General features: G+C 29.1%; 1 long non-coding RNA gene and 1 other non-coding gene across 2 annotated transcripts; both read left to right on the top strand.

Annotated features, from left to right (window-relative positions):
- The first annotated feature begins 7,355 nt into the window (after window positions 1-7,355).
- TRNAK-CUU (transfer RNA lysine (anticodon CUU)) lies at window positions 7,356-7,428 on the top strand. The gene has a single exon. It is a non-coding gene; the product is annotated as a tRNA-Lys (tRNA).
- A 7,106-nt stretch (window positions 7,429-14,534) lies between these two features.
- On the top strand, window positions 14,535-15,268 carry LOC148574823 (uncharacterized). Its single transcript, XR_015905177.1, has 3 exons — window positions 14,535-14,590; window positions 15,131-15,165; window positions 15,247-15,268. It is a non-coding gene; the product is annotated as an uncharacterized LOC148574823 (long non-coding RNA).
- Window positions 15,269-26,252: the final 10,984 nt, after the last annotated feature.

Raw genomic sequence — 26,252 nt, 5'->3', positions numbered from 1 at the left:
ACCTACCCTTTCAATTACCTTTGTTAGCCACTTTGAGCCTTTAAATCTCATTTGTTCTATATTTTACCACATTACTAGCTTTAAGCAGAAAAAAATAATTATATATCCCAAATTGAATCTTTGGTTAGCTTAAGATAGAATTGTGTGTGCTAATTAAGTATGGGAAATTGTGGGAACAAAAGATAATAAGGGAATGTGTCATGATAATATAATGGGAATTTGGATACCTACTCATGTGAAACTATAAGAATTAAAAATCTATGTGTATTGATAAGCTATGTTTATTTTTTTTATTTATGTTAAAAAAAAAACAAAAATATTCAATAAATAAATAAGGGGACAAAATTACCCCAAATGCTAAGTTAAGAATTCAAAGATCAATGCATGTATGATAAAAATTAAAATAAAAAGTTGATACACGAGTATGGAATGTGAAAGGGAAATACCGGGTAGCTAGGTATGAATTCTAAAGTTATAAAGAATATATATAGGTTATGTTAAAGCTTAGGTTAATTAAAGATTCAGTTTATAAGCTTACTTAGCCACATATGTATCCCTACCATTACCTTGGCCCCATTACAACCTTGAAAAGACCTCATGATGTTTGCATTAGTATATTAAATATTGTTGATTGGTTAGGAGAAGAACAAAACAAAAAAATTAGAGAGCATGATTAGAGAAGGATAGAGTGATTGTCCTATACACTAGAAAGATTAGAGCATACATACATCATCAGTGAGGGTTCAATGCTTAAAATTCTATGTTCCCTGCTTTCATGAGCTACCTTCTTGCATTTTTATCTATTCTTACTGTATAAGAATTGAATTAGTGGAATTTGATTTGTAATTGTTTTGAAGAGCTTATTTACTATTGATCAAGTAGACAAGAATCACATAGTTGCATTTACATATATAGGTTGCATTGCATTGCATGAGTTTTACATGTTCCTACTCATTTATTTTATCTCCTTCAACTAAGCATGAGGACATGCTAATGTTTAAGTGTGGGGAGGTTGATAAACCATTATTTTATAGTTTATAATGTGTTTAATTGTGTGGTTTTATCATGATCTTTACCCACTTATTCATATGATTAGCATGCATTTATATTTCCTTTCTAAAATTATTACATGATTGAAAACTTGCTTCCTAGAGACTTTTAATTATGTATTTTAATTCTCCTTTATTCCATTCGATGCCGTGATCTGTGTGTTAAGTGTTTCAGGCTTTATAGGGCATGAATGAGTTGGAGATTGGAAAGGAAGCTTGCAAAAATGGAAGGAACACAAGAAATTGAGGAGATGACTAGCGAGAAGTGACGCGACCGCATGGCTCACGCGCGAAAGAGAGAAAATCGCATTGACGCGGCCGCATGGTTCACGCGACCGCGCGGATTGGAATAGCACAAGTGACGCGGAGGCGTGGATGACGCGCTCGCGTGGCAGGGCAAAACGCCGAATGACGCGGCCGCATGAATGACGCGATAGCGTGACGTGCGCGATCTGCATAATCTGCAGAATTTGCTGGGGGCGATTTTGAGCCCTGTTTTGACCCAATTTTCGGCTCAGAAAAGCATACTAGAGCCAGAGAACATGCAAAAACCAACAACAACATTCATCCTACACAATATTAGTTTTTAGATCTAGTTTTACTCCTCCTCTAGGTTTTCTCTCTACACATTCATAGTTCTTAGGATTTTTTATTTTACTGCTTTTGCATTGGGATATTGAGAAGAGTTATTACCTCAGCAAGACTTCGTTATTCTAGTTCGTTTTCTTTACTTGGCTCTTACTCTTCCATGTCCTTAATTTGCTCAATTTTACTATTGGATTATTTTAGAATTTATTAATACAAGAATTACTTTTATTTTTAATTGATTTCTTTGATCATTATTTATCATGACTTTCCTTAATTCCCTTTCCTATGTTATAAATTCTACATTCACAATGAGCGAGTAGTTCCCTAACTTGATGGGAAGTTGATTGAAAGGAACCCTTGAGTTGGAATGCTCAAAAGAAAAATTGTAATTGGATTTATTATTGGATTTCCCTTTAGTCACTGACACCAATCCCTTTTAATTGAGTGGGTTGGAACTTGTGAATAGAAGTAGCATTACAACTTGTTTGACTTTCCCTTACCTAGTAAGGGATAACTAAACAGAACAACCTTCAATTATCAATTAATCTAGAGAGTACTTCAACAAGAATAGGGCTTCCAACTAATCTACTCCCAGTCAAGGCTTTTATTTAAATTATTTAATTTCTCTAATTTAAATTCCTGTTTATTCAACTCAAACCCTTTTTGAAAACATCTGATTAATAAAATAGCACACCTTTCTGCAACTCGTTGAGAGACGACCTGGGATTCATACTCCCAGTATTTTAATTTTAATTTTTGTGACACCCTTCTAAATTGATAAGCGGATTTCTAGTTGGTTAAGAACTATACTTGCAACGCATATCTTATAACAACTCTTGACTCGTCAATTTCCGCCATGTCAAGTACTCAGATCGAAGAACAAGGTGAAGTTCTTGGATGGTTTGATTCCGAAACTAGCTGAGAATCAACCTTTGTTTGAAGCTTGGGATCGCTGCAATAACATCTTGCTTTCGTGGCTCAACCTCTCGCTCACCTTAAAAATTGCTAAGAGTGTGATGTGGATTAGCAATGCTTCAAATCTGTGGAAGGACTTGAAGAATCGTTAGTCACATCACATGGAGATGTCCACAAAGTTGGAGAATTGAAAGAGAAATTCTACACTATCAGGCAAGGTGATTCAATTGTTACTTCCTACTTTACCAAATTGAAGTCTATTTGGGAAGAATTAGAGAACCTTCGTACAATCCCTAGCTGTATAGCTTGTGTTAATGATTGCAACTGTGGATTAAAAATTATTAGGGTTTATGCTTCTGAGGAATATGTTGTAAAATTTCTCAGAGGTCTAAATGAGTAATACTCTACTGTGAATAAATCTCAGATTATGCTACTAAAACCTTTGTCTGATATCAATATTATTCTGGTAATGCTATCTCAACAAGAGAGGGAACTAAGTTCATATTTCTTGGATATAAAGATAATCACAAATTCTATGGAAGTATAACATCAACAAAGAGGTAATTCTTCCTCAAGAGGCAGAGGAAGAGGTCGAGGTGGTGGCAAGGGAAACACTGCTCAAAAGACTTTTGGTAAAGGATACACTTCTAAATTATGCACTTACTGCAACAGAATTGGACATTTGGTTGAAAATTGCTACTTGTACACTGGAAGTAGAAAAGTGCAAATCACATCAGTACTGACGGTGAAATTGAAGATTCAGGTGCTGGTGGTAACGTTACTAATTCAGGTCAAGAAGAAGGTGGTAATGAAACTGTTTTTGTCTTAACTCCAGACCAGAAGCAAACTTTAATTGCACTTCTCCAGCAACCACTCATGACAACTCCAAGTAGTGTGAATCATATCACTTCCTCAACCACCTTAACTCAACCAAAAGGTAGACATATTTTGAATGCATGTTTTACTTAAACTTCTTGGATACTAGACAGTGGTGCTACTGATTATGTCTGCTATCTTCAAGATTTTTTTTAAAACTTTTTATCATATAAAGCCTGTTTTGGTTAATCTACCTGACGGATCTAAGACCTCTACAAATATTTGAGAAACTGTATAATTGTTAACCTTTTTAATCTTTACCAATGTTTTATTCATACCTCAATTTAAATATAATTTGATGTTTGTTTCCAAGCTTACTAAATCATTACATTGTGAATTTAGATTCACTAATTCTTACTGTGAGATACAAACACTTCCTTCATTAAAGATGATTGGACAAACTGAGATGCAAGGAGACCTATATGTGATGAATGTTGAACATATGAAACCGCCTTTATTAGATTTTAGGATACAATATGTAACTCTCAATGTACAGTAAGACCTAGGAGCTCTTTAGCATGCTAGACTAGGTCATTTACCTTACAACAAAATTATTACCATAAAAAATAGTTTTCCTTTTATTGATTGCATTACTTCTTCACATGTTTGTGATTCTTGTCAATATGCTAGATAGAGGAAATTACGTTTCACAACAAGCAATACAAATTTTGAAAATGCTTTTGATTTATTGCATATTGATATTTGGGGACCTCTTTCTATCCAATCAACTTCAGGTTATAAATATTTTCTAACTATAGTTGAGGATAAGACTCGGTTCACATGGATTTATTGTATGAAATTGAAATCTAAAACTAGAAAATTGGTTCAAGATTTTGTCTAACTTGTGCAAACACAATTCAGTAAAAGAATTAAGCAAATTCGAACTGATAATGGTATTTAATTCAAAATGGACTCATTCTATAGTTCAAAAGGCATAGAACATCAAACTTCTTGTGTTGAAACTTCACAACAAAAGGGTGTTGTGGAGAAAAAGTATTAGCACCTACTAACATTTGCAAGAGCATTATTGTTTCATTCAAATGTTCCCAAATATTTTTGGCATTATGCTATGCAACACTCAGTTCATTTAATTAATAGGTTACCTAGTGCATCTTTGAACAATACAACTCCATATGAGGCTTTATTTCATTCAAAACCTTATCTAAATGAGTTTAAAGTTTTTGGCTGTTTTATGTTTGCTTTAACATTTACAGCTGGTAGGACAAAACTAGATCCTAGAGCTCGAAAGTGTATTTTCTTAGGATACAAGTTAGGAACCAAAGGTTCTATTTTGTTTGATCTAAACACAAAAGAAATTTTTATCTCACAAAATACATAATTTTTTGAACATATTCTTCCTTTCAGATCTGTTCAAACAACAACTAGGACTCATGCACACTCAAATTCTCACACACAACACTCTTTTAGTCCAACAAATTTTGATCATTTTCCTAATTTACAATTGCCTTCTACATCACATTATGAGGATATTATTCATATATTATCACATCCTAGAATCACTGTTGATGTCTCTAATAACAATAACTCTCTTTCATCTTTGAATAATGACATTAGTAAGAACTCTATATCATCTGCATATGCATCATACATTCATGAAAATAATGATAATGCTATTGCCTTTATGCCTCATGTTGATCACATTTAATCTGAACTAACTCAGTCTGTCCTGAGAAGGTCTGAGAGGGATAGAAAACTATCCTTATACCTTAAGGACTTTCATTGTTTCAGCATGGTATCACATGAGGATCCCATCAATGCTGCTCATTCTTCTTTAAGCTGTAAGTACCCTTTATCACACCATTTGTCATATGCATCTTTCTCTCCAAAACACCTAGCCTTCACTTTTGCACTTATAAATAACCCTGACCCAAAGCACTACTCTGAGGCTATTATGCATGATTGTTGGAGAAAAGCTATTGATGCAGAACTTGCTGCTCTTAAGCAAAACAAGACCTAGATCATCACTTCTCTTCCTCCTGGCAAGAATGCAGTAGGATGTAAGTGGGGTTTTCGCACGAAATTCAACCCAGATGGGACAATTGAAAGACATAAAGCTTGGTTAGTTTCTCAGGGATTCACTCAAATCCCAGGAGTTGATTATATTGACACCTTCAGTCCAGTTGTTAAAATGAGCACAGTGAGAGTTCTCTTAGCAATTGCGGCATCAAAGAATTGGTATCTTCATCAACTTGATGTCAATACAGATTTTCTTCATAGGATCTTCATGAAGATATTTCTATGAAGTTACCAAAAGGGCTGAAGTGTGATAATCCCAAGTTAGTTTGTAAATTAGAAAGATCTCTTTATGGTTTGAAACAGGCAAGCCGCCAATGGAACATTAAACTATCCAATGCTCTAATTGAATTAGGATATATTCAGTCTGAAATTGATCACTCTTTATTCACCAAGTCCACTAATGTTAGCTTCACTTTTATTTTGGTCTATGTGGATGATCTTGTGTTGGCTGGTGATGATCTCTCAGAAATTGAAGCTGTCAAATGCTTCTTGGACAACAAATTCAAGATAAAGGATCTTGATATTTTAAAATTCTTCATTAGCATGGAAGTAGCAAAAAGCAAAACAGGGATTGCTCTTTGTCAAAGAAAATACGCTTTGAATTTGATCAATGAGTATGGCTTACTTGGAGCCAAACCTACCACTATACCCATGGATTATACTACATCTTTGTCAAGAAATTGTGGTTCTCCTCTACCTGATGCTGCTCTTTATAGAAGGCTAGTTGGTCGCCTTCTTTATCTCACCAATACTAGACCCGACTTGAGCTACTCTGTAGGTTGTCTTACTCAATTCATGGATTGTCCTACTGATGTTCATTTCAAGACAGCTTATAGAGTGATTTGATACTTGAAACAGTCACCAGCATCAGGTCTTTTCTTTTCTGCCTCTAATTCTTTTATTCTCTCTGGATATACTGATTCTGATTAGGGTCTTATAAGGATACTAGAAAATATATTACTGGTTATTACTTCTTTCTTGACCAAACTCTTATATCTTGGAAAAGCAAGAAGCAAACAATAGTCTCTAAATCCTCTTCTGAAGCTGAATATCGAGCTTTAGCAAATGAAACTTGTGAACTTATATGGTTGCTAAAACTTTTGAAAGAATTCAAGATTTCTCCTCTTCTGCCCGTTGATATATTCTGTGACAATAAATCTGCTATATATATTGCCTCAAATCCGATTTTTCATGAACGAACAAAGCATGTTAAAATTGACTGCCATATAGCTCGTAACAAATATAAAGAATGAGTTTTAAATCTTTCACATATTGCCTCTAGTGAGCAGCTGGCTGATTTGTTTACAAAGCTCCTTACACTGGGACCTTTCTCCTACTTGCTATCCAAATTGGAATTACTTGATCTACACAAGCCAAGTAATACCAGCTTGTGGGGGGATGTTAGTTAATATAGATGCTGAAAATAGTATTTTCAAATGTAAAAAATTTGTTAGTATATTTTTTATTTGTTTGTTAGATTGTACAGCTGACTAGTTTATTAGGGCTAGCTTATTATTCTCTTTCATTCTTTTCACACCTATTGTACATTTATATAAACTGTATAGCATAGTGTAAAATTTTTATGATGTATTATTCAATTACAATCAGAATATTCATCATCACAATATTCTTTTCTCTCTCTCTTTCTTTTCTAATCATTCTTTTTTTTTTCTTCATTCTGCTGCAGCCATTTCACTGGCTGACAGTAACTCTTTTTTCAATTATTGTTAATTTACTGCTCAAGATTGATATCATTTTTACGCATTTTGCCAAATTTAAGTTGCATCCATCCATTCTTAAAAGGAGTTCCATACTTATTTGATATGCATCATAGGAGTTGATTGGCCATGTACACAGCTTTATATATATCAAATAAAAATTTAACACAAAGCCCGTCTAGCTCAGTTGGTAGAGCGCAAGGCTCTTAACCTTGTGGTCGTGGGTTCGAGCCCCACGGTGGGCGTTTTGAGTTACTTAAATGAATTGATCACTTAAATTCGTGCCCATAGCTCATTTATTTTGGTTATTTATTTTGGTTTGAATTTCGATAAAAGACTTTCATGTTGCTATGATATAGGTTAAAATGTTTTTAGAAAACATTTTATAAAATAATAGTTTTGCGACAATATTTAATATTATTTTATAAAACATATTAAAATAAGAGAATATTTATCCATTAATTAATTTATTAGTCACATCTTTTTATGGTTGGATAATTAGCTAGCTACTTTTCACGTTCTGCCCTAGGATACGTTCAAATATTTTCTAGGAAAAGCCCTGCCTGCAATGCTAAATTTAGCGGTAATTCTGTTTGTGAAAAATATAAGTAAATATTTATCAGAAAAAAAAGATAAATCTAAATATAGAACAAGAACTTTGCACCTAACTATTATACTAATCATCATTGTTCGTACGTTCAAGCTAGAAACATATTAGTCATTATATTTTGATTTTCACGAATTTGAGGGGAAAAAAATAGAAATCTTCAATAATTGAATATGTTTAAATTTTCGTTCATACAAAATTAAAAAAAATTAAAAATAAAAATAAAAACCAATATTATTTTAAGAGAAAGTGTATGCATCAGCAATTTTATTAAAATTTAGACAGCACTTAAAATTTAATTAGTAAAAAAAAAGTAAACAATCATATATTATTAAATATAATCTCATACCATTAAAAATACAAATGATGATTAATTAATAGTTACAAATTATAAAATTTGATGTCTCTAGCATTCCTCTTATTTTAATTGTTTTTGCCTCATAAAATCCTAAATCCAAAAATATAAAAAAATGGAAACAAAAATAAATATATTTTCAAAGCAAACTGGTCATTATTAGTTTAAGTGAAAATATTTTTTTCTATTTTCTATTTTTCTTTGAGGTGCCATGGCTTGTCGTTTTTGTTTACGACCATGCTGATTGTTTGAATTCATTTATTGGTTTTGCATACGTAAGAATTCTCAACTAACCCACCCAAAGAGAAGAAAGAAAAAAATGTATATATATTGTAGTATAGACATTAGGTGAGTTTATCTTTAATTATTTTTTTTTCTTTGTTTGCAGAATTTATTATTTGGTGTTGGTATTAGATTGCGGCCGGAATGAAGATCATAACTTTGAGACGTAAGAGATACCGTGATATCCCTTATTGCAGCATATTGACAACTGCTCGCTGCCAACAAGCCACAACTTTTTCCATTTTTTTTTATTTTATTTTATTTAAAAGACATTTTATCTCTTGCTTCTTAAATTCAACCACTCTTTGATCAAATCACAAATGGACCTAATTTTTTTAAAATTTTGATTTGCTCTCGTTATTTACTTTTTTGACATACAATAGTCACAAATATATACATATATGGTAATTGTTAATTATTTGGTCTGGACTGTGACATGGTAGTAACATATAAACATTTAGCCATTTAATATTGTTCAATGTATGTTAAGACTTTAAGGTCTTTTCCTCTGTTTTTTATCCTGTGCAACTGGTACATGCGCTCTATCACTTTTCATGCATTTGACACAGAAAAGGTATAGATTGCAGACGGTAAAAAGAAGATTAAAATAAAAGAGTTTTCCTATGTTACTAAAATTAGTTATTAAAGTCAATTATTAGTATAATATACATGTTAAAATATAAATATATATTAAAAATAAATTAAATTATATATGTATTTATACATAAATATATTTATGGTTGATTTTAGTGTACAAATAATATTTTTAAATATAAAAATAGATAATAGTCATAATACCCCTCGTTGTAGGTAATACTTTTTCTATTTTTTAATTTTAAAAACTTCTTAAACAGATAAATATGACGTACACATAAAACGTGGCTAATTTTTTTATATAGATAAAGATAATGTGATATACATTGTTATTAGAAGGGTTGATATTTTTTTTAAAATATAGGATTAATATTTTTTAAATTGTTATTATACAAATCAAATAGTTCGATTTGTAGAGGAACGAAAAAAAAGTATAAAATCGGAGGGTTTGATTTTAATTTTAAATTTTTTATTTACAAAAACAAAAATTAAAAGTTTGATTTTAATTTTAATTTTAATTTAATTTTTTAGTTTATCTTTTGAAAAAATTAGAACATCCAATTTCAATATTTTAACTTTTTTGTGAAAAATAAAATCGAAAAGTATAATTTTAATTTTAAAAATATTTCATTTCTGAACATAGAAATCAAAAAGTTCAATTTTTATATTATAACTTTTTTTAGTTTTTTACAACAAATGAGATCTTTCGATTTGAGAATTTGTCGTACTATTGTGATACATTTTTTTGCATCATATTTGTGCATTATAAGTATATCTCCTCCATTTTAAAATAAAAAAAAATGATAAAATGTATCTCACTTTTAAAAAAAGAAAAACAAATAAGTTCCTAATACATGAAAATAAAAAAAAAATTTAATTATTCTGTTAGTTCTTATAGTTTTGCAAAATTTTTAATTAGGTCATTGTACTTTTTTTTTTAATTTGATCTCTGCACTATAATTTTTTTTTCAATTAGGTCATTCTTCACATTAATTGATTTAATTGAATAGGAACCTAATTAAAAAAAAAAATAGTGTTGGGATCCAAATAAAAGAAAAAAAAAAGTATAGGGATCTAATTAAAAAAAATTGGTGCAAGAACTCAATTAAAGGAAAAAAAAGTATAAGAACTTAATTAAAAATTTCGCAAAACTATAGGGAGTAATAGAGTAATTAAACCTAAAAAAATTACTAAATTAAATTATAAGTAATTCTCTAATTTTTGTAAATAAAAACTACGTAGATTTTTTAGCGATGGTTTGGATTTGATACAAATAGGCCTATGTGTCTCTTGTTTACAGAAATTAATAGCCTAAAAGAATTAAGAATTTATTTATTATTTTCTCTATTTGTTGCCCAAAAACATACTCCGTATTTTTATTGATATTCATTTATATTTAAGGACTTCTAGTATAGGGTTACTCGAACACGATTGAAGAGAAATACGGTAAGAGATTGATTATATATACCAAGTTGTTAATTCTCTCGCTCCAAATTCATTATTTCCAATTTTTTTTTGAAGTAGAAAGGTTGAAATGTAATTATTAATTACATATTGTCTAAAAGATTATTAATCACTTAAATTTTCTATAAAAATCATAAAGAAAAGCATCTTCGTCCTTTCACAAACTTTTGTTGTAAAATAATTCTATTACGTGGGGCTATATATCATATATAAATGATACCCGGAGCATAAAGTTGGTGGTGGAACCTGTCTTAGGGGCCTCAAAGCCGAGGAACTTTCTATATTTTATCATGATTCGGTAGAGATAATACAAGAAAATCAACATTCCGCGCTAAAAAGAATTAATAAATAAAAAAAAGAACTCAATTTTTTTAACTGAAAACTTTAAAACTAATTCAAAATTGTTGCAAAGGATAAAGTTCTGTTATAACAAAAAAAAAGTATATATGTTGCCATGGAAAAAAAATTTGTAAAAGATATTATTATTACCAAAAATAAATTAGATCTTTTGTTACAAATTATTTTGAAATAAAAATATAACCATTTATATCAATAAAAACACTAGATAGATGTACATTAAAAAAGATTTTTGATAAACATTATTATCCAAACGAATATATATTATAAATACATAACCATTTTTAAAATACAATAGTACTACACTGCTAGTATAATCTATTATTTTCGATAAACAATTAACCAACAAGTTTGCCGATGTAAAAAATATATATATATATAAATGTATCACCAGAATACTAATATAAATATAGTGCTAGCTACTAACCGTATAAATAAAAATAATAATGCTAAAAAATATCAGTTTAAATTTTTTATTTAATATTTATTTATTACAGAATATATTAAATAAAAATAAAAATAATAAATTTTGGTAATTTTTTAATAAAAGTTTTTGTTTTTCGAGACATTTTGAAATAATAAAAACGAAACTATTGATACCCGAACTTTTCTCTTTAAAATAACATCTATACTATCTCACTTTTGTACATGATGCACGTAAAGTATTATGTCTGATAAATATAAAATATTGTTGCAAGATAATAACTTTTGCAACAGAATATTTTAATCTATAGTGGTAGCAGTTGTTACTGTGTGGTAGCGTAATGTGTTTTGGGATTTACCCCTTATATTATGGCAGGTTAGGAACTTTTCAACCCCCTCAAATAGTTTTATTAATTATTCCATGAAGATTCGTTCATGTTATTTCAGAAGCTACCATACCTAGCTAGCTCCTCACTCCTCACTACTATATAAGTTTTAAACACTTAACCAATTGCTGATGAATTCACCCTCAACCATATACAATGCAAACTACTTAAATTAAAATGTTCCTTGTCTTTTTAGGGTCAAAAACTCATTAGTTTTTCAAACTGTTCTCATCAACGTTACTAGAATGATGAAGCGGCCGCGAATAATGGGTAATAATAGTAGTGTTGATGATGATAATGAGAAGAATGGTGGTGGTGATGTGGAAGAAGTTATAAGTAGTAATGGCTGCTCTACACCGAAGGCGAAAAGGTTCAGAATACCTGAGATCTTAACTTGTCCACCGCCTCCAAAGAAGAAAAGAGTAATCCCTAAATTCTCATCGAATAAATCTCCGATTTCGCTCTTCGCTTCTACTACTTCACCAGAAGAGATAGAGCTTTTTTTCTTTACTGCACTAAAAAATGTATCAACTTGAAACTTTTCGTTCTCATTCCCAACTCCAAAGGGAAATATATATGTAGATGTATGTATGTATGTATGATGAATTTACATACTCTCATAGTTAGGCTTTACCATATATTGTTAGATACATTTTTCTTTTTGGTTCTATGACCCTCTATGTTTCCGCTTACTAATCCCTGCGCTGTTGCTTATTAGATAGATTCATACTTTATACTTTACTAGAATTGAGATTCGCTACAAGAATCTTAGTATATTGCGGCGGTTCTAGCGTTAGATAGCGACAGTTGGATAATCGTTTTAAAATAAAGCGCGACTAAACTTTAACGACGGTTTCTTTAAATTACTGGAATAATTGCTGTAAATTAAAATTACATAAATTAACCGTCACATAATGTCGGTGATTTTTTAAAAGTTTAGCGTTTTTTTTTTAGCAGATTAGCAATCACTATCAAATTCTTTATTTTTGTTTCATTTTTTTAATTTAACTGAATTTTTATTGTATATCTCAATTAATATTTTTGTATCTTTTATTTTATGTCACGGTATAAAAAATGTCTCACATTTATAAACTATCTAAATCTTATCCTTAAGAATGAGGGACTTGTAATATGTTCTTTTTTCCGGATTTGATTTTACTTGGCCGAGCAGTGATGGTATTAATATCTAGCTAGCTTTGTATAAAGCATGAAACTCCTTACATGATATATATTAGTGATGTTAATAATAATGCATCTGTATTTAATTTTTCTCATTATTTTTTTCCGGTGTATATGTTGAGTTTCTTGTTGAAAGAGAATCAATGTAATTTTTGATAATTAATATATATTATGTACTAATGCTCATCAGCTTGAGCCTAGCTACTAGTTGCTCAATTAGCTTGATGGAATATGCATGGCTCCACAGCAATATGATTTACATTACATTGTGCTTAAATTAATAATTTTGTATTATTTATATGCTTCAATAATTCATCAATATGCATGCATTGATGCACATTATTCTTTTCAAATTGGATACTACTGTCTTTAATATGCTTACTCTCTTTTTGTTCAAATGTATATACTATGGGAGTTTTACCTAACAAAAAGATGCACGCAAGTTTTGAATGACCCCGCGGGGGGGGGGGGGGGGGGGGCGGGGTAAATAATGCTTTCAAATATGAAATATTTCTGTTTATATACTATTTCTATCTTTTTGGCGCTCTTTTCAATGGTTAATTTGGAATAAATTCTCTTAATTGCGATTAATAACTGAACGTCAAATATTTGCATTTTATCATTAATTATATTTGTTAATGAGTTCTCTAATAATTTTTCATTTTTGTTGTTATTTAATAGTGAACTCCATAATACTACTTAATTCTTTTATTATTTTTAAATGAGTTTGAAAGAAGGGGTAAAAAAAAAATGTGAAAAAAAAAATATGAGAAAGAAAAAAAGGTGTTATTGACAATGGTTGAAAATTCACCATTTTTTAATTCGATTTCTAATTTGGTGGTTGTTCTCTACGCTCATCGAAAAAAATTTTATATTTTAGACTATTCAAATTGTGATGTAAATAGTTTGAAGAAAGAGAAAGAGTGAAAGTTGAGAAAGAGAAAAAAAAAAGTTCTTCTCATTTAAAATTTTTTTAAATGAATAATAAAAAACTAAAAAAATATTTTGTCGTTAACTTTATATACTTTTTATGTATTGATACTATAATTAATTACTGTCAATATTAAACTAATAAAAAAATCTAAATAACATTAATTTTATGTATTTTTGTTATGCAAAAATTATTTTTTGTAAGTACAAAATTGATTTTATTTATTTATTGTTAAATTATTTAGTATTTTAAAATTTTATAGTTAAAAATAATAGTTTATTCTTATTTAAATTTTACAAATTTAAGAGCACTCTTCTGATAAGAAGAAATGATTTTTTTTTTAATTTATAAAACATAAGAGATTAAAATATTAAATTGTGATGCTATTTGATTTAATTTGAAGTAAATCAATTAGTACAAATACTTGCAAAATTACATGGTGCAACGTGATTGGCATGTTTACACATAACATATATATAAACGTGTGAACGTTAAATATAAGGGACCTGCTACACATACAAGCAAAGAGGCCCTACAAGTTTTACAAGTTTTCAGCCCACACTTCATTTACACGCGCACTCATCTCTTTTTGAATGGAACGTAAACTACACGCGCCCCACTCAACAGTTGCTCTTCACAAAATAGCGCTCCTTAATGGCGCACTCTTCCATTTTTCCAAGCTCTTCGAAGAAAACACAAACTGTCTGTTTTCGAGCAACATTCCAAACTGCAGAGATAGGACTCGTCGCGAAGATTAGAACTCTCCATCAACACAACATAGAACTCTCGATCAACAATCTCCAGAAAAAACGAAGTTATAATACTCAAGGTACGTTACGTTACTATTTTACTCATATTGTATATTTTCCACATTTCGAAAACGAAGAACTAGGTTTTACTATTCTTCTACGTTTTTCTAGGTTTTACTGTTCTTCTTGTTCTAGGTCTCATTTTACAGTTTTTAATGTTCTACTTGTTCTAGGTTTTATTGTTATTCTTGCTTCTAGGTTATTCTGTTCTTCTTAGTTGTTCTAGGTGTTACTGTTCTTGTTGTTCTAGTTCTTCTGGTAACTGATTTTTGGGAGTATATTGCGTGATTTGGTGGGTGTATATTGAGTATTTTGTTGGGTGTATATAGCATAATTTGTTGGGTGTATATTTCTGAACTGATATACTGTAATATAGTCAACAGTTGCAACTGTTCTAATATTTGCTTGTCCATGGGTGTATATTGCTTGACCTTGTAATGTTGCTTGACCTTGTATATTAATCCATGTTTGAGTGATATCTGACTGATATCTATGGGTGTATCTGACTCATATCTATGGGTGTATCTTACTGATATCTATGGGTGTATTTTTCATTTCAGAAAAAATGGCAGGCAGAAACCAAGCTGAAAAAAATGTAAGAACAAATATATGTCTTAGATGAAATCAGTTTTATATAATAGAAATATATCTGACTATAATTTTGCTTTGTTTACAGCAAATCAAAGACCTTAAGTGTGCAACACATTTGTTAAGTGAGAAATTCAGAAACATGAGCGAAGAGAAGAAAACAATTGTTAGGGATTTGGGATTTGGTGGCCTGATGCACATCCCGCCGCTAAGGGTGCATCACCAAATTGTCAGATAGATTCTAAGGATATTGACACTGATTAATATAAATGTTATATAGTCCTGTAACAAATTGAACACATGCTGTAAAAATTTTCCAATTATAATCCAGTTTATTGTAAAATTTCTTTCAATAATTAAACTCTCTCTGCTGTATTCAAAATGTATGAATTACAGGTACTATAATATGAAGGAAAACATCAAACCAAATATACACCCATAACCTGCCATTTTTTACACCCAAAGAAAGTTGAATATACACCCAAAAATCTATCCCCTGATGCTTTATCCCTAAAATCCTGAACCCTAAACACTTAAAACCTAAACCTTAACCCCTAACCTGTAAACCCTAAAACCTAAACCGTAAACTCTAAAACCCTAAACCCTAATACCTAAAACCCTTAAACCGTTGTAAAAAAAAATAAACAGTATTTTATAACATAAAAACAAGATTCTGAAGTATATATATGTATATATATGTAAAATGTGAAATACAAGAAAATTCAGAAATACACCCAAAAAAATACTGCTTTTACATCCAAAAGAATGCATGCTCTCGCTCCTTTGTGTGCTTCTCATCCCTGCCCAGAAGTGGTGATTCAGATAGATTGGAATCCATATATGACGGTCTTCATAGAGATCTGCAGAATACACCCAAACACAGACTCTAAATACACCCAAAAAAAAAATTAAATTTACACCTCTGCTGCAAATTTTAAACAAACATTACCTGAAAGCCACTTGTTGTCTACAAGACCAAAATTCAGCAGAAAATCATTCCAATTCCTATCAAATAAGTCTTTAAGCACACCCACGCTTCTCGCACTTCTCTCGTAATGTAATTCCTCACATCCTTTTCAATAAAATTTAACAAACTGGTCATCAACAGAGAGAGGCTGCAGAATACACCATGTCAAAAACAAAAAATACACCCAATCATGTCTGATCTAATACACCCGAACGTCTGCTATAAATTGCAGATAATTAATCAAAACTAATACATTAGATTCAATCCACAGATTTATGTTCACGCGTTAGTTTCACAGTCAATGTTCACGAATTATTCAGCTACACAATGCTATACAAATAACTGCAACAAAATTCAGAGTAATCATATGTAAATCGCTCTCGCTCCTTTGTGTGCTTCTCATCCCTGCCCAAAAATGGTGATCCAGATAGATTGGAATCCATATATGACGGTCTTCATAGAGATCTGCAGAATACACCCAAACACAAACTATAAATACACCCGAAAAAAAAATTAAATTTACACCTCTGCTGCAGATTTTAAACAAACATTACCTGAAAGCCACTTGTTGTCCACAAGACCAAAATTCAGCAGAAAATCATTCCAATTCCTATCAAATAAGTCTTTAAGCACACCCACGCTTCTCGCACTTCTCTCGTAATGTAATTCCTCACATCCTGAGGTTGAATCATCCATTATCTTCAAAACGAGTTCAAACTTTGATTTCAGAAACCAGAAAATCGAAAAGAAAACGAAGCTGGAGTTACAGAGAGAGGAACTAACGTCAATGACGAAGAACAAACCAGTGAGGAAGGAGGAGAAAAGAACGATCGAAAAAGCAGGGGAAGACGCGCGAGAAGAAGAACGAGCAAATTTGGAAAGAAGGAGATATATAGCGCGTGTAAGGGACGTAGCACTTGCAGCGTGTTTTGGGGAGTTAGGGGTTAATTGACTTGTAATGCTTACAAGCCCTAATCGCTTGTATGTAGAGCTTTTCCGTAAATATAAATATTACCTAAACACAACCTACAAATAAAAGAAACATATTAAAAAAATCATACCATACCCGCTAATAAAAAATATTAAAACATATAGAATTAAGATAGATAATTATCCAATACATATATAACGGTTTATCTCATGTAATATATACATCTGTAATGAAATATTTTTATTTTAAAAATGAAAACCGTCAAAATGGCAACAAAAATCAAGTGACGTCGAGTAATACGATTCAATTTTGGTAACAACTTGTCATCTTTTATTTTCAAGTAGTATTACGGGGATTCTTAGATATATAAAAGGTTAACCACAAAAAAATATTTTTGAATTATTTAATTTTGACAAAATATATTTAAATTTGTCAACGAGTTATAACTCAAATGGTATAGACTCTTCATACTCAATTAAGAAGTCGTGGGTTCGAGTCACATATCTTTCCAAATTTTTAAGCCAACGAGTTATAGCTCAAATGGCATAGACTCCCCATACTCAATTAAGAGGTCGCGGGGGCTGAATCACATATCTTTCCAAATTTAGCTAATGAGTAATAACTCAAATGGCATATAAAATATTTTTAAACAATTTAAAAATGTGATAAAAATGTCCAATAGTAAATATATATTTTCAAAAAATATCTTAAAAATTAAATTTTGATGTAATTTTTTGCAAGTATAATAAAAAAATGAGATATTATTATTCTTAAAATTTGGTAGTTTTTTTCTAAGTATATATTTTTTTGTGATTTTTAAAAGTATTATTAGTTGTTAACAAAAAAATTACAAAAAAATTTATATACTTAACAAAAAATCACCAAATTTTAAGTATAATAATATCTTATTTGTTTAATCATAAAATTATATACTTAACAAAAAATCACCAAATTTTAAGTATAATAATATCTTATTTGTTTAATCATAAAATTATATACATTGTAAAAAATCATATCAAAATTCAATCTTTAATATATTTTTTGAAAAATACATATTTAATGTTAAATAATCTTGCAAAAAAAATAACATTAAATATGTATTTCTTAAAAAATATATTAGAGATTGAATTTTGATGCGATTTTTTCGCAAACATATTTAGAAAAAATGATATATTATTATTATTAAAATTTGGTGATTTTTTAAAAGTATTATTGGTTGTTAAAAGAATTATAAAAAAAATATATACTTAACAAAAAATTACCAAATTTTAAATATAATAATATATTATTTTTATAATCATGATTGCAAAATATTTCATTAAAATTTAGTGTCTAAGATATTTTTTGGAAATATATATTTACTATTAGATATTTTTGTTATGTTTTTAAATTATTTGAAGACATTTTTATTGATAGTAAAATTTGAATGTATTTTTGTCAACGTTTAAATAATTTGAGGGTATTTTTAGTAGTTAACTGATATATAAATATACAAAAATATGAGAAGTGCTATGGGGTTAGCAAGTTTTATGATTTGTAGTTATTAATTAGTTATTATTGTGTTTTTAATGGTGTGAGATTTCATTCAATGGTGTGGGTTCTTCACTTTTTTTTATTGGTTAAGTGCTGACCAGATTTTAATAAAACTGTTGGTCCCTGGACTTTCTCCAAAAATATTAGTTACATATCAAAATCAGTCACCAATATATTTGTATATAAATATATATATAGTTTAATTATTTTAAATATATATTTATATTTTAACATATATTTTATACTGATAATTTAGTGACTAATTTTAGTATACACATAATATAATATATTTATCTCGGATAAGTACTTTAAAGTCGCTAAAAAATTAACCTGAGTCAATCGAGTACGCTTAGTTCACTCATTCATTTAAATAAGTATTAAAAATTTAAATTTTATCTTATATATACAAATAATATATTAATTAACGACAAATTTTAAATAAACCTCAAATAATACACGACATGTTAATTCTTAACTTACTAAAATATAAAAGGTCACAAAAAAATATTTTAATCTTTAATAATAAAGTATTTTTTATTATTTTATTATTTTTATTTTCAAATAACAACAACTACTATTATAATCACTATACTTACGATTTTTGTTACTACTTACAAAAATCATACTGAATGAAAAGATATTAAAAAAAAAAATTTTTTGACTATAAGATTAAAATATAACAAAATAAGATATATAAAATAAAAATATGATGTTTTAAATATTAGAAATAAAATTAAGACTTAATTCAAATATTATAAACTAAAACAGTATTTTACTTATAATATAAAAAATTACTTGAAAAAATTAACACAGAATAGTATAGATAGATTAAAGCTTGTTTGAGTGATTTTTATAAAAAAAAATTTAAAAAAAAATTAAAAAAAAATAAAAATAATTTTATATTTAAATTTTTTATTTAAATATATATTTTTATTTAATAATTATGTTTAAATATAATAATATAAAAATTTTATTTATTATAGTAAAAGTTAAAACCATCTTTTTTATTGTATAAAAACAAGCTTACTTTTTTATTTCTAGGTCATGCACCGCATGTACTAGGAATTGGAGAATTGTCCATTCTACTTTAGACGATTAAAGTTGGTTCTATCATGAGGAACGCGTTACTCGCATATTAAGAAGCAGCTATGATCACTATCGTGGTCACTTCTTATCTTCGTTCAACTTTAAGCTCCAAAAAGGAAAAGAAAAAAAAAATGGAAAAAGAAAGTGCGGCCAACACTAACATCTGCAAAATAATGAGAATCCAAAGAAACTAAAAGATAGATACGAATACATGGAAACTTTGAGTTTAATTATTATTATTTGATGAAGAAAATGGTGTCGTGCAGGAGGAAACACATGAAAGGGGGGATGAGAGAGAAAGTAGCTAAGGACAGAAGAGAATCCGATGAAGAAGATGGTGTGGGTGGTGTTCATTTTTAATTTTTTAATTTACCTTTTCGAAGGGCACACGTAAAGGCCGAATCTCTCTTCCAGCAACTCCTCGTGAATATTTTAATTCTTTATTAATTATTTAACTCCCCGAGATTAACACTCACATTTCTAAATTTGAGTGTCGTCACTTTATTGTTTGTCGGATTTTTTTATTGGAATTAAATAAAATAAAAAAACTTAACTAGTTTATACCTTAAAGATATATTTTAAGAGTATAGTAATAAAATTTTTAAAGTTTTGGATGTATTTAATATATCAAAAATTAAAAAAGTTATATTTTTAATTATTTTTAATAAAATATTTTTTATAGCCTTCTTAACACATATTTAATTTTTTAGAATAATTACTCAAATCAGTCTTCAAAAATTTTTAAAGTGGATATTTGAGTTTCTAAAAAAAAAATTAATATATAAAAATATCTCCAAAATTTTGTTCTAACAGTTATTTCGGCAAAATAATTATCCAAATTAATCTCCAAAAATTTTAAAAGCGGATATTTTAGCTCTTAAAAAAAATTAATACAGAAATTAATTTTTAATATTTTTTTGTCAGACATAACCATTCCTCGATTATAAAAAAAATATTATTATTATTATTATTATTATTATTATTATTATTAATTACACAACAATACTGTATTATATTTTTTTATATTTTTTAATAAAAATAATAAATTTATTCATTAGATTCTTGTGTATGTATTTATAATATAAAAAAAGATTTTTGCATAAAAATATAAAATATATATATAGTCATTCAATAATAATAATAATAATAATAATAATAATAATAATAAAATTATTAGAGATTATTCTAAAAAAATTTAAAATTAAAATTATTTGATATTTTTATATTTAATATAATAAAAAAATATCCTATTTTAAAAAAGAATGTTTGTATTAAAACTAATTTTATTTTGGCACACTTAAGTAATTAATATGATATTTATGTTAGGATATCTTATGTTATAAAAACTAGAATAATTACTCAAATCAATCTCGAAAGATTTTAAAAGTTGACATTTTAGTTTTTTAAAAAAATTAATATACAGATTAATTATAAAGTTTTACTTTCGGCAGTCAAATCAATCCTAGTCTATTTTTTAGTAGAGTAATTACTCAAATCAGTTTTTAATAATTTTAAAAGTTGACATTTTAGTAAAAAAAAAATTAATACACAGATCAATTCTCAACATTTTTTTTATCATACATAACAATCCCTGTCTATTTTACTTTTACTATATGTCAACCTTTATTATTATTATAGTTTGATTTTGTACATGTGGACCATGACACTAGCATATTGATACACTTTTTTGTTGGAAATAAATAAGGTGAATAATAATGCTTTGAAATCTAAATTAAAATATTTTTTTTTGAGAAAAGGACAAATAAGTCCCTGACCTTTTGCTTCGCGGATATTTTCGTCCCTGACCATTAAAAAATACTTTTAAGTCACTGACCTTCACAAAACTTGGACGGATCAGTCCATTCGTCCAAATGCCTCCGTCAGACCCAACGAAAAATGCTTGTCACGCATACGCGTGGGTCACGCGTACGTGTCGCCTGGCAAACTTCCCTTTCACGCGTACGCGTTAAACTGATTTTGGGGTTCACCAAGGATTGAACTCTTAACCTTTCGGATCTAGTACTCTAATACCATGTCATGATACCACTCATCCCAAAAGCTTCAGCTGATAGGAAAGGGTAACACTAATGATTATATCTCTAATACTCCCTAAACCTCTATTGTACACATTGTATAAATATTCCATTGGCTCCCCATACTTTTCCCTCCTCATTTCTTCATGAATTCTCCACTTTGCATGCTTTTTTTCCACTTCTTTCAAGTCATTCTTGCCTTCAAAATTTTAAATCATTCAAACAAATATATTAAGGTATCGAATGAGAGAAAAGTAAGAATGATACAACCTTTACATGATTAAAGAAAGTTACAATGATGAAACTGCTCTCAAAATTAAAAGTCACTGTTAGTAACATTTTTCGTCGATTTTCTTTTTCTTTTTCTTTTTCTTTTTTATTTTTTGCATCATCATAGCGTTGCATTATACATCAAAATGTTAATTTAGTATTCTTTTACATCGTACTCTTATTTCAATACTCTCAATAATGTTATTCTTAATATTATTTTGAAATCCAACGTTTATAATTATATTATTACCTATGATTAATTTTTTATTTAATTTGTCTTTTTTAATGAGATCATAATTTATATTATAAAAAAATTACACTAAAATATAGTATACGAGAATTATAATTATAAAAAAGAGTACTAAAATAAATAAAATTTAAATATTTATCTCGACAATGATGGAAATAAATCTAAAATTTTTTATGATATTTTTATATAGATATTTTTAGTACTCTTAATATTCTTTTTTAGTATGCTATAATTTTACTATTATTATTCTATACAAAAAAATAATAGATAAAAAATATATATAAACAAAAAAAAAGAACAAAGAATAATAATATCCATGAGAGAGTATTAAAGAAAAAATGTTATAAAAAAAACCAACAAAATTAATCATATGAACAATGAAGTACAAAATTGGGAGATAGAAAATAAATTTCAATCTAACTGTGAAACGTAAATGCAAAAGCTATCATTTTTAGCTTTGGCTAAACTTGGGTTGAAGAGCAGAATTACGTTTATATTTAGAAGAAGAAAAAATAGCCAAACTAAAAAGTGAAACTTTCAAAAAAAACTAAACCTACATTTGATGCTTCAAACGCTAAGTCAAACACACCCTAAATTGCTAAATTTAATTTACTTTTCTATCATTCGATATCTTGATACGTTTGTTTGAGTGATTTAAAGTTTTGAAGGCAAGAATGACTTGAAAGAAACGGAGAAAAAGCAAAGTGGAGAATTCACATGAAGAGACGAGGGTTTTGTTAAATTCATAGTGACGCGTACGCGTGAGAGGGAAGTTTGCCATAAGACGCGTACGCGTGACCCACGCGTATGCATGACAAGCGTTTTTCGTAAAAAGTTTTGTGACGGTCAGGGACTTAAAAAGTATTTTTCAATGATCAGAAATAAAAATGTCCGCAAGACAAAAGATCAGGGACCTATTTATCATTTTCTCTAAAATTAGTTATTTCTATGGGTCATGAATTTTTTCAATGGGTCATGAATTTTTTTAAAGAAAAAAAAGAACATTAAGCATGTTCAAAAAGATAAGATAAAATTTGAATTTATCAAAATTGAACTTCAAGTAATTGATATACTTATAAACTTTTTTGTGATAATAGATATGATTTTCATAAAGAGTTTATGAATATAATAAATGTTTATGATATGTATTCATATTAATTATACTAGTGTGTCTGTTCTGTACTTAGACCCAAGCCCATAAAGCAGAGGTTACGACAAAGACAAACAATAAGCTCAGGAGGTCGCTGATTTGAATTGATATTTAGAATTAGCGAATTACTAAGGACAAAAGTAATATTGTAAGGTCAAAACGACTTACCAATGGGCATTAAATAGGCATAAATGCTTAATACCAAATAAAGGCCTGCGATCCGGTGAATAAGAATCGAGCAGATATAAATAACTAGGGGGTGGCAAAACGGGTCGAGTCCGTCGGACCGATCTGCTAAATTCGCTAAAAAAGGCGGATCGAGCAAAGATTTGGAGCTCATCAAATTAAAAAAATTCGCCAAATTCACACCGCCAAATTGACGGATTTTGGCGGGGCGGGGTAGGTCGGTCCCCCGGGGCCAAAAATTTTTATTTTTCTTTTTTTTTATTAAATAAAAGAGTGATTACTATTATAAAATTAATAATTATAGAATTTTTAAATACTTTTTTTTTCATTTTTATTTTTATTCTTCATTTAGTTATTAACTTTGTTTATTTTATTTTACAATTTCGTATATATGCTCAAATTATGTGACTTATTTTTTAAAATAAAGATGATTCTATTGACAAATATTATTTTGAACAATTTTATTGAAGTTAAAAATAAAAAAAAATAATAAAAAATTATATTATAATTTGACTATTTTTATTTGTATTTGATTTTTTAATTATTATTTTTTGGTTAATTTTAATGAATTTTATTTTTCAAAAAAAAAAAAAAAAAAAGCGGGCTAGCCCGCCAACCCGCCAATCCGCCATAAAGTGGGACGAGCTAGCATTTTGAACCCATTTTAGTTGGCGGGGCGGCCCGGTCCGCCCCGTTTATGGGGCAGACCTAGGCGGGGCGGGGGGGGGGGTTGGGGCGGACTGACCCGCTTTGCCACCCCTATAAATAACCTAGAAAATGGTAAAAAGGGGTATACACAACATTTTTAATATAATTCTTTCTATTCCTATTCTTAGAATTTTACTCATTTAGGCAATAGAATGTCTTTGCAAATATTAATCACAGTTCATTGCCAAAGAGAATACGAGGTCCCAATTAGTTTAGTTGGTGAGTTTGCTAAACTTATAAACATTTGGCGTCGTCTATTGGAATTCTTCATTCTTTGGTTACGGATAATAACTGATGTGAGTAAGGAGATTGTAGAAAATGCAAAAGCTCTGGAAATTCCATCGCAAACCCTCACTTACATGACACATGGCCTACTAATAAGGATCATAGGGCAACACGTCAACCTAGTGTCCGTCAAACCCAAGTTACTCCTGGTCATGAATACAGTGATTCTTGTTAGAATCGTGATTTTCAATGTTGGGCTTGACAACCAACACAAAATGAAGATGCTCGAGAAGGTGGGCGTGACGGAACCAAACCCAATGGAATTTAGGTGAAGTCCATGGTGGAAGTAGACTACGTGATAATCAAGCTGATGCTAACGCTAAAATGATACAAGAGATGATGTAACACTTTTACTATCAGAATGTCACATTTTTTGCTGTGTCATTCTGATAGTGAGAAGTATTACGGCGACTTCATATACTTAATAATAAAATAGGAGCTTTAGAGTCGAAACTGTATCGCTGATTTCTTTAAAAACCGAAAAAAAAACACTTTATCATGGAAACAAACAAGCATGTATTTATGTACAAGCATTTTTATATAAGTAGCTTATAAATATAATATACATTTAAAACAAACAACTATCCTATCCCTCTTACATTGTTATAATAATAAGGGCGCAGGAAAAAACTCTATAACATTTGTAAACAAACAGAAACTGCATACTTAAGTACTTAACTAAAACTCCGCAAACTTCTTTGTCCGTCCTAAAAAGATAAAGCTGTAGGGGGTGGGAACATCATTTTCGCTGGTTCTCAGTAGAGGATTTTGAAGAATTGTTATAAGATATTTTAAATAAAACTATTTTCAGTCGCAATGAACGTCAATTCATTATCCAAATTTAAAACTTAATGTCGGTAAAGATTTTCACAAAAATATCGCGTTGCAAGTATAGTTCTAAATCGACAATTAAACCTCAATCAACGTTTAGATTGTTTGTCACTTAAGCAAACCCAATAAAATTAACCGAATTATTTAAACCTCAGGTCGTCTCTCAAGGAATGTAGAAAAGTATGTTTATTATTGGTTATGGAAAAGTATATTTTCGGGTTTTGTAATAAGAAACAAGAAAGTAAAATGGCAAGAAAATAAACTAATAACAAAGAAAGCTCTTAGCAAGGAAAGAGAATTAGAAGTCCTATCCTCATTATTATCATCAATTGTGATGGTAAATATAAATTGCTTTCACTTAGTTATCCTCTAACAAATGAAAGAAAGTCAAGCGAGCAAAATTGACTTAAGTTCACAAATCCTAATCAAAGACTAGATTTAGTGAGACTCAAGCCAACTAGCAACTTTCAATCACCAATCAACAAAAGAATTTTGATAACTCAAGAGTCTCTAATTAATCAATCTAAGTCAAGAACATAAAAATCTAAATTAAAATTCACCCAAACATTTTATCAAACACTTAGAATGCATAAAATAAAAAATAGAAAATTGACAAGACATAGGAAATTTTAAGACAAACCAAAGCAAAGAAATAACCATAACAAAGCAATTGAACAATAAGAAACATGAAACATAAATTGCATTAATGAAAATTGAGAGTAACACATGAACTCATAAACTAAATTAGTAAAATAAAAGAATCAATAAGGGAAGTAGATAACTAAAGTGCTAGAACAAATAAAAGTAAGAGAAAACTAAATTAAAATAAGACTGAAACCTAACTCTAAGGAGGAATTGGAAGAA

Source organism: Arachis ipaensis, chromosome B2 (genome assembly GCF_059453495.1).
Source record: "Arachis ipaensis isolate K30076 ecotype BB chromosome B2, ASM5945349v1, whole genome shotgun sequence".
NCBI classification, from domain to species: Eukaryota; Viridiplantae; Streptophyta; class Magnoliopsida; order Fabales; family Fabaceae; genus Arachis; species Arachis ipaensis.
The sequence above is the reverse complement of the archived record's forward strand: the minus strand, read 5'-3'. Positions and strand labels throughout refer to the sequence as shown.